Source organism: Microtus ochrogaster, chromosome 4 (assembly GCF_000317375.1).
Source record: "Microtus ochrogaster isolate Prairie Vole_2 chromosome 4, MicOch1.0, whole genome shotgun sequence".
Taxonomy (NCBI): Eukaryota; Metazoa; Chordata; class Mammalia; order Rodentia; family Cricetidae; genus Microtus; species Microtus ochrogaster.
Genome location: NC_022011.1, coordinates 82,506,752 through 82,516,937, shown reverse-complemented (window position 1 = coordinate 82,516,937; position 10,186 = coordinate 82,506,752).

Here is a 10,186-nt window from a genome sequence, read left to right as displayed (position 1 = left end):
CTTCTAGATGTCCAAAGGAGTCAGGGTGGAGCGACCCACCCCCTTCTAGACGTCCAAGGGAGTCAGGGTGGAGCGACCCACCCACTTCTAGAAGTCCAAGGGAGTCAGGGTGGAGCGACCCACCCCCTGACGAACCTTTCTCAGCTTGCTCTCACCTCGTGGCGAGCTTTGCCAGGGCCAGCTCCTTCCCCTCATGGGCCTCCAGTTCCACCATCTTTGTTTCAAAGCAATCCAGAGGCTCTTCCCTTTCCTTCTTCTCTCTCCCGGAGGAAACAGAAAGAGGAAGGAGACAGGCCTTTAGAGGTCCACTCCTCATGGACTGAAGGGTGATTGGCGGTGGTGGGGGAGGTCCTTGGATTTCATGTGGTCAGCACCTTTGTGTGGTGAGCCTAGAGCCTTCTTTAGGTGGAGCGTCTAGGCAGGCTCAGTCCTGTGGGGTCTCCCAGAGAGCCTGAGCACACAGGCCTTTCTCCAGCTCCTCTTTGGTGGATCTCTGAAGCCTCAACAAGCTTCCATTTATTTTTTTATCCTACACACACTGGGGGTTCAACCCACCGTCTCTCATTTCTGAGGCCTGATTGAGGAACTATATTCAAAGCAGGCAGCATTTCTTCACACCGACTCCCCTTCAAGGGGGTCTACAATGTCTGCTGTTTTATAAGGTTTGTGTTGTTAACCTCTGTAGATGACAACACAAATCACAAACACAAAACACATCAAGAAACAGCCACCTGGCCAGAGGTGGTGTCGCACCCCTGGGGACCCAGCTGAAGGGTTTGGAGTTCAAGGCCAGCCAGGGCAGAAGGACAAAACTCTTTCAAAACGTAAAACTAACAACAAAAAGAAATAGTGGCTAACATTGTCCTGAATTTTATCCCAAGATGCAAGTAGGTAGAAGCTTCTTTTAATCCTCCTTTCTTTAAAGCCTCCTCCTGTGCAGTGTGTTGGCCACTCCTCTGGCCTTTGTTCTGTGAAGGTGCCTCTAAGGGACGTAGACAACAAAACACAAAGGTAATTTTACCCTTTTTCCTCCCTTGCACAATCAGCCAATGTAACTGGCACCACACAAGTGTACTTTTTCTCACACCGGGGAATTCTCCCTCAGACATCAGTATAGTTGAATTTTCGTGTCCGCAGCCGAGACTTATTACTAATTATGAAAGCTTGGCCTTGGTTTAGGCTTGTCCCATTAGCTCTAATATCTTAAGCTAACCTGCTTCTATTAATCTGTGTTTTTGCCACATGGTTTTATACCTTTCTTTCATTCTGCACGTCCGACTCTCTCCGTGTCTCGTTGGCCTGTCTTTCACACACCTGAATTCATCCTGAGTTTCTCTCTTTTCCGGATTCTCTCCTGCCTAGCTGCTGGCCATTCAGCTTTTTATTAAACCAACCACAAGGACACATCTTCACACAGCGTAAACAAACACGTCCGCAGGATATCTTCTAACGCAATCCAATCCTGACACTATCTGCCAGGAGAAGCTGTCCAACCCCACAAGACAAGGGCTCAGTACTCAAGACTTTCTCCCTTCCAAATGTCCGTCCTGCAGAAGATTATGACATGGACTGACTGGCCATACTCAGGTTTCTATAACCCAATTTGCAGCATTTGAAGGGACACCAGCCCACTTGAGCTTGGCTCTGGCAGGCCTTACCCTTCTCCTCCATTCCCCCTACCTTGCTAAAAACCTTCAGATTACATCCCCAAAGCTAGCTACAAAGGTTGGTCCCCTTGTTTGGCCACTCCCTCCTCCTCCTCCTGAGGCTGACTACCAAGGCCCAGCTATCAAAGTAATGAATGACATTCAGCAATCAACAGCCCCCTTTGGCTCACCTAATTAACATGCCCAATTAAAGTTAAATACTTCATCCTAACCAGGGTTTTCCCTTTTCCCTTTATAAACTGCCGCTTGCCTGTTTGCCAGTCTGTCTCCTCTGTCTTTGCCTATTTGTCAGTCTGTCTCCTCTATCCAGGGGCAGTCTGGTACCCCCTGGGACAAATACCCTTGCCCCCTCCTCCTCCAGGTCCTTTACCACCGTATCCTAGACCATTCTAACACAGTCCTCCCCTTTTCCTCCTCTTAAAAGAGACACCTGCAAGGTCATTTGCTGCTGTTTTCTTCCTAAGTCAGAAAGCAGCCGCTATAACTTTTCTTCCCTGTTTAATAAAGAATCTCTCTGTGAAAACAGGTGTTTGGGGGTGGTTTGTACTTAACTGGGGTGTGGGAGGGAGCCCCCACTGTACAGGGGTCTCCTTCAGAGTTCAAGTAATTTGGTAGAGCGGTAGTCTCGTCAGGATTTCTGCTGAAATGATAAAACACCGTGACCAAAAGCAACTTGGGAGAAGAAAGGGTTTATTTCGTCTCATGGTTTATAGCCCATCATGAAGAGAGTGAAAACTTGGAGGCAGGAAATGAAGCAGAGACCATGGAGGAATATCGCTTCCTGGCCTGTTCTCTAGGACTTGCTCAGTTGCTACTTTTTATACAACCCGGGGCCACCTGCCTAGGGGTGGCACTGGGGACAGTGGGCTGGGCTCTCCCACAGTAATCATTAATTTAAAAACTGCCATACAGGTTTGCCTACAGGCGATCTGATTGGAGGCATTTTCTCAGCTGAGGTTCTTCCTCCCAGATAACTCCGGCTGGTGTCAAATCGACAAAACAAAGCAAACTGAAAAACCCCCACCCCAAACTCAACTAGGGCAAGTGTCCAGAAGAATTCACTTTAGTTAATCAGTTATTACAAGGACTTTTGTAGCTGGGCATGGTGGGATATATATACCTGTAGTCCTAGCGCTGAGAAGACAGAGACAGGAGGATCACTGCAAGTTTGGGGCCAGCCAGGGAGGCATGGTGTGACCCTCTTTCAAAACACAGAAACAAAACTAACTGGTCATGGTTGTCATCGCTTTTAATCCTTGCGGCCAGGAGGTGGAGACAGGTGGATCTCTGTGAGTTTGAATTCACATAGTAAGTTTCAGGATAGTCAGGGCTGTGTAGTGAAGAGACCCCCCCTTTTTTAAAGGGCCCAAAACAAACAAATAAACAAACAAAAACAGAACAACCAACCACCAATAACAAAAAAGTTACCATAGCAACAGAAAATGGACTTAGATACTTAAATCTGGGCTAGGAGGAAAGAGGGTATAGTAGCCATGTAAGCAGGTTCTGAACTGTTACCGGCTTGTGACTGGTCTCCACCACCCAAAGAGCCGTGTGACAATAAGACACTGACTTTTCCGGGGCCACCCCTGTGTGAAGTAGAGGAGGTGAGCTGCAGAACCAAAGTGGCTCTGAAGTCCACCCATGTACAACTTAGTCTGGAACCAGCTGCTGAGCTGCTCCATCATCGCCTGTGGGTCACACTACAGCCACCCGTCACCTTCCGACAGCCCTCTTGGGTTGTTCTTGCCTTTCACGTGTCCATGGTTTTAGGAAGGCTTACCCAGTGCCCGTGATCCATGAGGTCCTAGCTCAGCTCTGCTTCCTTTGTTCTCAGTGACCTATTAACCAGGCGCAGCTCTTGCCCTCGGGTGCTCATCAATAATAAAGCCGCAAGGCTTACAGCTCACAGAACAGTTAACACTGCTTCTGCAGGGGAAAAGGTGGCTCTCTCGTACAGTGTTGGCAAAGGTGCTGGTACCGAGAGCCATTTGGGCTTGCTTCCAAAATTCAAACCAAACACACAGGCGTTAATTTATTTTTAGATTTGGAATTGTTTGGGAGCAACGCTCCGTTTTCCATAGCCTCTATTGTTCAGGTTTTTACAGAAGTTCATAAGGAAATGTTTTGAAATACCACAAGAAAGTCTGGGTTGGGGGGGGACGGACGACAAGAACAGCAAGGAATATTGCAGAGGGAGCCTTTCTTTTTGATGGCCGTGGGGAGATGAAGATCTTGGAAGGGAGCCGGGGCTGTCATATTTCTGGCCCATTGTAAAGCCTGAGGCAATTTGGCTAAACATCAAAATGTGGGGGCGTTCCTTTGAATTAAGCTTTGCTGCGCAGAGAACATATAGGAGGCATTCGATTTTCATGAAATTTGCAAGTGTTATCTCGTTCTTCTTTTTTTTTTTTTTTTAGTGTGCGTGTGTGTGCGTGATGGCACGTGTCTGGAGGTCAGAGGACAACTTTGCTGGAGTCTGTCACTTCTTCCACTTTTATGTTAGGCTGGGCATGCGCAGTAAGCGCTTTTACGCACACAAAACCACCTCTCTGGCCCTCCTCTCTCTCTCTCTTTTTTTTTTTTTTGACTCAAGAGGAGCTGTGTCTTGGATACAGAGAACTTGGTTACACACAGGGGGCATCTCTGAGCTGTGGAGGGCTTTTTTCCCCTTTAGTGATGACTTGAGGAAGGGGGCCGGGAGAACATACTCGCCACAGAGAAGTATCTCGACACAGAGCACCCGGTCAGAAGCCGGTATCATGCGCGGCTGGTGGCTTGCAGATTTGTGGATGCTTCCCTCCGAGAAAGGTTTTCAGAACGGGAACTAAACCACCATAATTTTAGGCATAGCTTTCGTTAAATAAATTTCATAAGATCACAGTAGTTCTAATTTGTAACTGCCTCGGCGGGTTACTCATTCTAGGGGTGTAATCCGCCTGGCTGATCAGTTATTCCAGGGTCCCGGAGAGGCATCATCTGGAAGATAATGGGCGAGAGAGAGGAAGGAGGCCATGCTAGGTTTGTCAGAGCCTCCGTTTATTAGAGACAGGGTTACAGCTTATATAGGCTAAGGAATTGGGGGGGGGGGGCACAGGGGCCTGGACTCTTGCCTGTCACGTAGGCCAGGAGGTTACTTTCGGTCAGGTCACGTAGGTCAGGAAGTCACGAGTTGACACACCTAGTTCTCTAGACAGTTTGGAATGTGGGGCAGGTTCCGCTAACAGACAGCTCTCTATTAACAGCTAATTGGGTGTGGGGTAGGCTCTGTCAATAGAACAGTTCTTAATACAATTGGGGGTGTGGGGTTCTCTGCAGACTCCCCAGGGCGATGGTTCCTGTAATAATTTTTGGGGGAAAAACGGCTCCTGACATATCCCCCTTCCTTTTATAAAGGCAGGCAGCTATCAAGTGGAGGGCACCAGGTCAGAGTGTAACCATGGTGTCAAATCTAAAGGAGAAGGGACTGGGACAAGGAGAGACCCTCCTTTCGATTTGATACAGGGTCTCACTCCGCCCCCACCCCTCACCCCCAGTCACCTGAGAGCAGGGATTACATGTGTGTACTACCATGTCTGGCTACTTCAACTTTTTTTTTTTTTTAAGATTTATTAATTTCGTGTGTATGACTGTTTGCCTGGTATATGCCCACGTACCTGCCTGGAGCCTATGGAGTTCAGAAGATGGCTTTGGATCCCTTGGAACTAGAGCCACACAGGGTTGTGAGCCACTATGTGGGTGCTGGGAATTGAACCCAGGTCCTTTTGCAGGAACAAGTGCTCTTAACCTCTGAGCCATCTCTCCCCTACTCCACTTAAGTGGGGTTTCATTACTACAGAGAACAAAAGGAGAAAATTTAGTGCTCATTCATTTAAAAAAAGACACCTTTCCAACATATTTAATCATAGTTGCATAATAGCAATTAGGGAAGATCTTTCAAAAAGCATAGCTAATGCAGTATTTTTTTACTTTTTAAAATTCATTTCCAGCTTTTGGGTTTCTGTGGAAATGTAAACATACCCACAGCAATGGAACAGTAAAATGAACCCTCATGTACCTGTCACCACCTTCAATAACTGTAAACTCTTGGTCAATCTTATCTGTCCTCTCCCCCCCCCCCCCCGACCCCTAGTGGGAAAAAACTGTCTCTACAGCCAGGGAAATGCTCATGTGCAATTCAAACCCCACTAAATTTCCGCCTCCTCCCAGCCTCCCACTCCTTGGTCCCCCCCCCCCCTCCCCCCCCCCCCCCCCCCCAGGCTTGTACTCCTCCCATTATTTTGAAGCAGATCCTGGTCACTGTACAATTTTACCCATTAGTATTTCAATATGCATCTCTAAAAGATAAGGATCATCCCCCCCCAACATTTTATTAGGAAAAAATTGGAAGCATACAGCAAAGTTGGAAGCCATACGCCTAACCAGTTATATTGCTTTGTTGTATAGACATCCATCTGTTCCTTCATCCGTCAGCCCTCCTGGCTTTAAAAAATGCATTTCAAAGTAACTTGCAGACATCTGTAGACTCCCCTTTAAACACTTCAACATGCACATTATGAGCTAGAGTTTAATAACTGTTTATGACTTTCTTCCCATTGAATACAACATTTACATCACTGAAATATACATCTGAAGTACACACTGGCTGCATTCGACAGATGTAACTCACACTTCTGTTAAGACACAGAATATTGCCCTCAGTCCAGAAAGTTCCTCTTTTGCCTCTTCCTACTCAATTTTCACCAACACTCAGACCCAACTTCATTTTCTACCATGTGGTTTGGTAAAACAGTACTTTAGAGGTTTTATCTTGTCTGTTATGACCAGGGAGACTCAAGAGTGTGTATAATATAAACTTTCGTTTAAAATTTTTTCATGCAGGGGACTGAAGTCTGGTCCCCTGTATATTAAGCACGTGCTCTACCCTCCCAGTCCCTAAACTTTCTCTTTGATTCGCTGCCTCCTTTCTCCCTTGTTCTGGGCTTGTACAGTGTCTCCCAGCTTTAATAGGGTACTTCATATTTCTAGCCCCATGTCTCCCCCCAGAGTGGACTCCTGTGTGCTGTTAGAATTTTGGTCGGTGCATCTATGAAGAATGGATGCATCATGGAGAGACGGAGCAGTGCGTGCTATGCGGAGAGAAGCAGACTGGAGACTTGATGCTGGTGACAGTGGGAGAGAGGGGTTGTCACAGAGTCTCCCATGTCCCTCCTTCTCAACTATGTGTCTGTTGTCATCGGTATCACTGTCAAACAAAGTAGCTCCCTTGTTCTTTACAGTCAATGAGATCAACGCCAGGCTGCTGCACACGACCCCTCTGACCCCACCAGGCAACATGCTTCACCACTGACCTCAGGCCTCTCTCCCACTGTCACCAGCATCAAGTCTCCAGTCTGCTTCTCCCCGCATAGCACGCACTGCTCCGTCTCTCCATGATGCATCCATTCTTCATAGATACACCGACCAAAATTCTAACAGTACACAGGAGTCCACTCTGGGGTCTTTGATGAAGTTGAAGACAGATAGTTATAGTTGTCCTTAGTTATGATAAAAGATAAATTAAATATGAAGCTTTAGACTCACAAAGAATATTGTAACAGTAATTCTTGCTTGATACCTATTTGGTTATATGTAATTTTACTATGTTAAAGTTAAAACCTTCGTTTTTATTTAAACAGAAAAGGGGAAATGATTTGGGATTTCTCTCTGTATGCTACCATTGGTTAATAAAGAAGCTGCTTAGGACTATGGCAAGGCAGAATAGAGCTACGTGAGGAAACGAAACTGAATGCAGAGAGAAAGAAGGCGGAGTCAGGGAGACGTCATGTAGTTGTTGAAGGAGAAAGACGCTGGAACCTTCCCAGTAAGCCACAATCTCATGGTGATACACAGATTGATAGAAATGAGTTAATTTAAGATGTAAGAGCTAGCTAGGAATACGTCTAAGCTATTGGCCAAACAGTGTTGTAATTAATATAGTTTCTGTGTGATTATTCAAGTCTTGGTGGCCAGGAAACGAATGAGCAGTTTTCATTACAGAAGGAGAGGCAGGAGAATGAAGGGTAGACAGAAAGGACCTGGTAACAAATGGCTGGATTATATATGGAAGGGCAGCCCATCCCCTGGCCTGGAGCAGTTAACAGTAGGGAGGGTGATATGCCAGACATACTTTGCAACAGGTAGGGACTAAGGAATGCTGGGAGAACCTGGCAGCCAGGTCCACTTTGATATATTAAATAGTCACTTCAGTTAGTCATTTGTCCCAGGTTTGATACCTAACAGGCAGGTTTATTTGCATTTAAAGTTGTATTTTTTTTTTTTTTTGTAGCTCTCTGAGCATGTCAGAAAATGAAAGGCTTGGTCAACACTGGCCTGACCTTTCCCAGGAAAGATCCTTTGGGAGTATAGGCAGGAGTTACTCTGTCCACAAGATTTCTTACTCCATCTCTAGCCAATAAAACAGCCAGACTGAAAAGTGTTCCCAAACAACATTTTAAAAAGGCAATTTAGCATTAAAGCGCTTGCCTAGCATATGCAAAGTCCTGGCTTCAATCCCTTGCACCTCAAGGAGGAGACAAAAGTTATTTGTACCTTCTTTTCAGAATGCAGACTACCCGGTCCTTTGTAGTACGTGTGTCAGAGAATCCCTGTCCCCTGAAACTCCAGCGACTGCTTGACTGGATTGGCCCCTCTTCTTTCCTGCTCATGTCTGGCTGAGGTCCTGCAGCGTGCTGAGCTGTTTGTGTGTGAGCCACCTCCCTCCTCCGTGTGTTCCTCTTTTCAGGCTCCCTTTCCACCTGGAAGCAGTGCTTCCTCTCTCTAGGTTATGCTGAAACCCACACTCCTAAGGATTTGAGGGTAGACAACAGATGCTTCTAAAGGTCTAGGAATTTGCAAGTTTGCATCAAAGACACGCAAAAGATATTTTATATTTTTAATTCCAGAAATTCCTATATTTAAAGAACCTTGTACTTGCTTGCTCATAGTCTCTCATTGCCCAGCTATCTTATCTTTTCCACTCATCCTAAAATGCCTTACTTTTATTACAAATCAATTTTGTTTTTGCTTTTCCTGTTTCTTTTCTAAGTTGCCCTTACTCTAGAAAGCATCTTAAGATAATTTTTCTGGCTACAGCTAAAATAGAAATTATAGTACCAGTATTAAGATTGTAGTGGGTATGAAGAATTTAGTATATATCTATATCTATATATATGATAAAGTATTTTATAGAATATAGGCACATATTTACATAAATATGTTTATTAAGTTGCATGTAGTACAGCATTAATATTTTCTATATCAAAGGTTTATGTATGTATAAAATTGTGATTTTAATTTTAGGTGAGACAATATTTTGAACTCTATATTCTTTCTTGTAAAACAGAGAGAATTCCAGCTTTTGGAAGGGTCAGTGTTTATATATATTCATTCATCAGGGCTTTCTAGAGCAACTGAACTAGTAGAATGAATATCTATACTCATTCTATATTATATAGAATGAATAAAAACCCATTCTATGTTGCATATTATACATAATTATGTTAAGTATTATTATTACATTCTGTATTTCTATAACATAAAACAAATATATATTATATACACAATAGCATGAATATATATTCATTCTATATAGAGAGAATATATTATATATATAAATACTCATATAATGTATGGGATTTATTGGCATGGCAGACTGGCTTCCAGGTTATGGCCCTACTATTCCAACAATGGCTGTCCCATCCACAAGGCTGGACATCTCAGCTGGTCTTCTGAATATGTTAGAATCCTGAAGAAGTAGACCCCATTACTAGGAATGGACTTGTACAGAGAGTGAGGACAAACAGGCAAAGAGTAGAAGCTTCTTTCTTGTTTTAATCTGGGATGCCGTGAGAGGTGGTGGCCAGATTAAAGGTGGGTTCTTCCAACCTCAAATGATTTGTTTTTAACTAAATATTCCACACAGGTATGGCCAGCAGCTTGGGTTTTTAGTTAATTTCAGATGCAGTCAAGTTGACAACCAAGAATAGCCATCACATGTCCACCCCTTGGCAACTTGACATCTCCATATCATGCTAATTTTCAAATGCAAACAAGAACCAGGTCATAATTGTGCCTAACATGACATAACTATTTCATGAACAACTGCAAATGCTTTATATATTTTAGACTATGTAGAAGTTAACTCGATTCGGGAAATAACCAGGCTAGCTAAAAGATACACAATTATAGTTTTATTTATTATAAGGGGAAAACTCATGAAACTGAAAGAAGTCCAAGCTCAGCTGTGCAGCGAGGGAATGAGAGAGAGAGAGAGAGAGAGAGAGAGAGAGAGAGAGAGAGAGAGAACCTGGGTAACACCCTGACTTGGTCCCACCTCTTAAAGATAATTGGTTAACAAGGCTTCCCATCAAGACTAGGCAGCAATATCCTTTGAGGGACATTCTTTTAATATCTCAAAACTTAATTATAGCCAGACGGTGGTGGCGCACGCCTTTAATCCTAGCACTCGGGAGGCAGAG